The 6,470-nt window shown below is 37.7% G+C and overlaps 1 long non-coding RNA gene across 4 annotated transcripts; it reads right to left on the bottom strand.

The window, feature by feature from the left end:
* Positions 1–3,323: 3,323 nt before the first annotated feature.
* LOC113346021 lies at positions 3,324–6,019 on the bottom strand. Of its 4 annotated transcripts, XR_003358359.1 has the most exons (6): positions 5,830–6,019; positions 5,069–5,125; positions 4,802–4,957; positions 4,513–4,682; positions 4,263–4,390; positions 3,324–3,558 (listed from the first exon to the last, which is right to left on the bottom strand). It is a non-coding gene; the product is annotated as an uncharacterized LOC113346021 (long non-coding RNA). The 4 variants fall into 4 exon arrangements; XR_003358358.1 differs by having other exon boundaries at positions 4,513–4,957; XR_003358361.1 differs by lacking the exon at positions 3,324–3,558 and adding an exon at positions 3,574–4,031 and having other exon boundaries at positions 4,513–4,957.
* Positions 6,020–6,470: the final 451 nt, after the last annotated feature.

Here is a 6,470-nt window from a genome sequence, read left to right as displayed (position 1 = left end):
CATGTGAATGTATTTTTCATGTTATGTTTGTGTTAAGTTCTATGTATGTAATGTTTCTTCACATGATCCTGTAATTTCCCTGTTTAAATCTTAGAGAAGACCATTGAACCATGTTGGTTAGCCATTTGGGTTAGTCCCTGAGCTCAAAACACTTAGGTTAGTGACATTCCAAGGGTTCACTGGCTTGTGATTAATGGTGCTTTAAACAGACCATTAATGCTAGGAGTTAGAAATAATCTAAGGGATGAACAAACCATATTAGTTAGAAACCTAGGAACCTAAATGACCTGTGATTGCCTATGCTTTAATCAGATAGGCAATGCTAGGGGTTAATCCAAGGACTTTAGGTGGTTAACTAGCCATATGACAAAGACCTGACCTAGGCAAACTAGCTAGGTGAAAGAGAATTCTCATCCATCTCCATACACTTCATTGTCATCCACAATTTCTCTCCCATGTTCTGTTTTGGTTAAGTTTTTCTTATTCATTGCCACTGATTTTTCTTTGTTCCTTTGCCACTGTCATTCACTGCTTCTTTGGTTTACTGTCACTTGTTTCTTCACTTCAATACACACCCAAGTCTCTGTGGTTCGACCCGTACTTGCACATTTGCCACTTTCGACACCGTGCACTTGCGGTTATAATTTGTAGGACCTTTTAGAAGCCTACCACATTTCAAATCCATATTTCATATAGTTTGTATCCCTTTGTTGTTCGAAACATACTTATAACTTTCATACTTGTGTCAGGACTAATGCAGCTAATAGGAGGAAGAAGATGGAGGTAACACCTTCTACTTCTAAAACTCCCGATCCTCGAGGAGGAGGTAAGAAAAGATTGGGAGCGGGAGGTAGATGAGGCATTTTAGAAGAATAATCTGAACAAGTAAGAGTTGGAAGAGAAGAAGAAGTTGATGATAATCAAGAAGAACATCAAGAAACACAACCCCAAGGAAAACCTAAGAAAGACAGGAAAGGTAAGAAGGTGGCAGAACCCGAGAAAGAGAAGGATGATGATGATCGACGGATCACTGGTTTTTACATTCATGATGAAGATGACTTAATTACACCTCGATCAGATGATTTTCCTCGTGGTCTTCCGAAAGATGGAGGAAATGTTTTGATTGGTTATGCCGAATCTTGGGCGAAGAGAATAAACGAGACTCCTGATCACAACCATGCAGTCCGAGTATTAAGACACCAGAGGGCAGCGGAATGGAGTCTTGATGAAGAGGTTCCTGAGGTGATTGCTTACGCACAAGCCAGTGCTTTATGGCCTGCCATCAATTATGGACATAAAGAATATGATAGTCTGTCGGCCTCTGCCTTTACCGAGAGATTCTGTCCAGAAACCTACACATTTCAATTACCTTTTAGAGAGATGACAATCACTCCTGATGAGGCTAGTAAGATTACAGGCCTTAAAGCAAGGGGTAGAAGTGTGAAAGCTGATTTTTATGATATGAGTTGGGATGAGCTCTACAAGTTGTACGAGGAATTTCTTGGTTGGGATGCATACAAAACGGAGTTGGAGTTTTGTCGATCCGTTAGAGATGTCGATTCCGTTTTCATACCCGATGGAAGAAACAAGAAGAATAAGAAGATCAAGTTGACTAACTTGAAAAAGCAATTTGAGAACACAAAGGAGAGAGTTAGGGAAGGTTTGTGGTAATGGATCCTTGGTATCCTCGTGAATTATACCAAATCATTTTGGAAGTGATCCTTGGTATCCTCGTGAATTATATCTACTGGAACAGGTTGATTTTCCATGGTTACAGGTCCAGCAAGCACGATCTACAAAGAATATCACAAGGTTAAATACTAGAAAGGGAATATAATAGCAATGTTCGGCTCATTCGACAATCATATTCTGTGCCGAACCATGAACATTTACAGGTTTCGGCTGATACGACATTCTCAATATGTGTCGAACCAAGAACAAAATTTCAACCCAACAAATAACAAATTAATGTTCGGCTCATACTATAATAATATTATGTGCCGAACCTTGAACATTAGGAGGTTTCGGCTTATACGAAGTTCTCAATATATGTCGAACCAATAACATTACTTTAACCCAAAAATTTACAAATTCATGTTCAGCTTATACGATTTTGAATATATGAACCTGTAATAATTTTTAGAACGGGTTGTTCAGGATGTTCGGCTTACTATAAAACTTTCATATAAGCCGAACTACTGTCTAGCAAAAGGGTTGGAATTGAAAATTATAAGTTCGGCGCATGTTGTAAACAGATTCAGTGAGCCGAACCGTTTATTATTTGGCTTGAAAGTGGAAAATATAGGTTCAGCGCATGCTGTAACTATATTCAATGAGCCGAACCGTTCATCATTTGGTTGATTCGGCTCATATATGTCAGCCGAACCAGACAAGGTTCGTCGAACCATGAAGCAAAAATCCAAACTTTTGATAATTTGGAGCTATAGAAGTGAGATTGAGCATAAGATAGAAGTGTATCTGTGTATTAGAAGCATTGGGTTCCTCATATATATACTCGTCAACTGGATTTGGCTCATAAAAATCATCATTTTAAGTTTGTGCTTGAGCTTGAGTTTGTGTAAAATCATTCTCATAATCTAAGAAATAAGCCATTTGGGAATCATTGTTGTAGTTGATATGTATTTTCCTAGGTTTTTTAGATTAATTATGACCCTCCTCATCCTCCATTGAATCAAGAATTAAAATTTTCTCACTTTCTCCTTCTCTTTCTCTCCTTCTTAACCAAAACTTTGATTTTTTTTCCCAAAATTTTTTCATCTAAACCTTATAATTCTGAAAAAATTATCTTAATCACTAATCAAAAATTTTAATCACTAATCCAGATTATTAACACTAATAAATAAAGGGCAGATTTGTCATTATAAAAAATTTGGTTAAGGGGCTTTCTGATTTTGTTATTTGGCATCCCTTTTTATCTTCACTTGGTATGCCTAGAAATTTCTAGGTATGCCTAAAAACAGCCTTCATTATTAGGCCTATACATAACCCAAACCTGGCCCATGCAAGACCCTTGCATTGTAGGTCATCAGAAACGTTAGATAATTCTATTGCTCACCTCTTTCTTCATATCACCAGAAGTCGAGGCGGCCGTACCCACTCCACAATTAGACTGGACAAGCATATCATCTCACGTACAACTACCTAGGAAGAAGAATGGGTTGCGGATTCTTTCAATACCATGTATGGTTAAATTGAATTCATTGGCCAGTGAAACCACCAGTATTTTAGGATTTAGTTAGTTTGTCAACAGTTTTAACCATTTTCCACAAAGTAAATATTTTTGTAAAAATAGTTCAAACAGGTAGAAGAATTAGCAATGATATATACAAATACAAGTGGTTTGGCCAAAGATCTGCAACCTAAAATGAAAACAAGTAAAAAAATAAACAAAAAACAAACTCAGGGTTTTTTCATTTACCTTATGATTTTGATGTTGTTCATTACTTAGAAAAACCCTTGAATGAAAACTCTCCTCTCTCTCTCTCTCTCCATTCTCCTCTAGACATGGTTGTGCAATGCATATCTTTGATGAAGAAGCTGCAAATCAGAGAAACCCTATGAGCTAACAAAAATCGACAGCCCGAGACCAAAGATTACTTTTATAAATCCCAGCATTTGTCAAATGAAACTATAATAACATACTGCAGATTGATTAAAGTGTCAAAACAGTTGGTTTTGACTTTTGAATTAGTGTGAATTTTGGTTTTGGTGCCTGTAGTTGGTTTTGCCTTTTTAACTGGTGTGGGTTTTGGTTTCGGGGCTGGAGCTGGAGATGCTTTTGGTTTCCGAGATGGAATTTGAGTTGGAGTTGGTTTGGTGACGACTGGTTCAAGTGCTGGAACTGCCACTCCGACTTGGCTATACCCTCCATGACTATCATTCAGTCAAGCTAATACACTAATAAGAGGATCACTATTGCAGGTTCGTTCGTTCATTAACAAAGTTATCATAAGCAGCAGGTCCACCACTCAGTAGCACCAGTAAGCACATTTTGGTCACTAACTTTACACCTATACCAAGTAGCGAAGTTATCTAAATAAGATCAAAAGTTAACTAAACCAAATATCAAAGCTATCAAAATCAGCCGCACAGTGGAACTACAATCACACTTTTTCAACTGTTATTCTAACATGCCCATCAGATGTGAAATCTAAGCATGCCTTTGGAAAGGTAAAAGTAAAAATAAAACCTTATTTAGTGAGAGCGATGATGACTGTAATTAGTGAGATAAATAACTATACCTGTTTAGCATGAGTAATAACCTCTATTGAGTGACAATGGATTGAAGTGGCGGAACACAACTGTGGCGGCTGTCATTGTTGCTGCAGCTTCACAGGCAATGTCAGAGCCGGTTCTGCTTCCATCAATCCTGCATGCTTGAAGATCCGTTGTCATGTCTTCAGGTCATTGCAACCAGTAATGGTTTGTATTTTAAACACCCAAGACAAAATCACAGACAATGGTAAAAACAGGGGCATTATGTTTTGTTACCTCTCCATACAAAAGAAGACTTTATGTTTGAGATGAGCTTTAATGAATATCCAGACTATCCAGTGGCCTGTTTAACAGCTTTAATGAACCACATAATACATTCTACTATTATGTTTCTTAAAGTTGTTCGAACACTTCCCAATTGCATTTAGCTTCTCTTGCAATAAAAACTAAATGCAGCGCAAAATCAGTACAATAGGCTTAGAAATAACGAATTCTATTTATTGGCAACAAAAATTGACACTGACCTACATTTATCATGGCTTGATTGAGTTACGAAGTAGCTTACGTTTAAGGTGGGGAATTATATCTTGTCATTAAGAACTTGACCTCCAGAGCGCTTAACATCCCATCCAAATTCAGTCATTGCCACACAGTTCCTTCCAGGTTATCAGCATTATAAGCTAAAATAGCTCAAACATCTTCCTCGGCTGCTGGATACATCCTACAAAAACATCACGACATTTGTCGGTCAGAACACTACATAGGAGTCCATGGTGAACACATTATGCTGCACAATAAATGTCAGTAATTCAGTATCAAGAAATTTACTTACCTGGTTACCCCATGGTATCATTTATGAGCACAACAAATTCTGCTGTTGTTTTTACCCCTGTATTTGTCGGGTGAAATCAAACAGCTGAAAATCAAAAGGCAAAGTAGAATGTTCGTTCCAAGAAAACCACTCTAGGAGTTCATGAATTATCTTGCAGTATATTTTAGGGAATGCAATTGCAATGTAATAAACATTTCGGATTTCAGTTAATAAAAGGAAAAATTGACCACTTAAAATACTTAATAAGAGCATCTCAGTTCCAGAACTTTATTCAAGTCATTTTGATATTTACTCAGGTACCAAGATAGAAGCAATGGAAACACCAAATCAGTTTGCATTAAAGACGATCCTAGCAAAGGAGGAAATGCAAAACATGAAATGGCGGTAAAGGAAGAGGGGAAAGAGGAAAAAGCACTAATAAGCTTAAAATTACTGCCAAGGGGAATTAGTTTTAAAGGGAAAGAGCAAACAATTTCTCGTGAGAGTTTAAAGGGTTTCATGACCTCAATTGTTATTTGTGCAGCCTTTTTGTTGCTAGTCTAATGTTGTCAGGTGGATTTAAAGGTATCAGTGGTCTAACTACAAGCATCTGTCTTTCGTGATTTTACATTCCCTAAATTATGCTCGTATACAAGAAGATTGGTAAATAATGCTCAAAAAAAAACCCTAGAAAATCCAGAACCCTTGAAAAATGAATAATTACAATAATCATACTTAAATTAGGTTTCCTCAGAAACGATGAGGTTAACAAACAATAATACCTTGGCTTGGCAGGATCATCTTTGGTACCATCGATAACTTCTTCTTGTCTGTCGAGATGATCATCGTAAGAAGACGTTGACTTCAAAAATCAGTCGCAATATTCAATTCTGATTCTGATTCTGAGTTAGGGTTTGGACCGGAACTCTTAGATCGCAGCTCTCAAAGAAAAAGGAAACAACAAAATGAGAAAGGCTCGGAGAGAGCGATCGAGTTAGACGTATAAAGATCAAGGGTTGGTTTCCCATCTCAAGACAACAGAGTCCTATTTAGGGCTGCACAAGACCCGCCCACGATACCCAAACCCACCCGTACCCGCTAAATTCGTGGGTTTTTAATCCATACCCGTCCATTGTGGGTGCGGGGTTGGTTATGAAAAAAAAAACCGCTGTCTGTGGGTGCGAGGTTGGTTTAAGCTAATACCCGCTCATACCCGCCCAAAAAACCCGCAGATTATATACAATTAGATAAAACTAATCATAGTCGTCCATTATGGAACCCTAATACTAGTAGATAGGATAACTGATAACCCTCATTCACTTTCTACACTCTTCTCTCTATTCGGCCTCTCCTCTTCTTCCTCCTCAGTTCTTCTTCTTCACCTACGAACGACAATTACCAGAAATCTTCACCAGAAATCGAC

The sequence above is a fragment of the Papaver somniferum genome, unplaced genomic scaffold (genome assembly GCF_003573695.1).
Source record: "Papaver somniferum cultivar HN1 unplaced genomic scaffold, ASM357369v1 unplaced-scaffold_85, whole genome shotgun sequence".
Lineage (NCBI taxonomy): Eukaryota > Viridiplantae > Streptophyta > Magnoliopsida > Ranunculales > Papaveraceae > Papaver > Papaver somniferum.
Note: the sequence above shows the minus strand (reverse complement) of the source record. Positions and strands in the feature narration are given on the sequence as shown.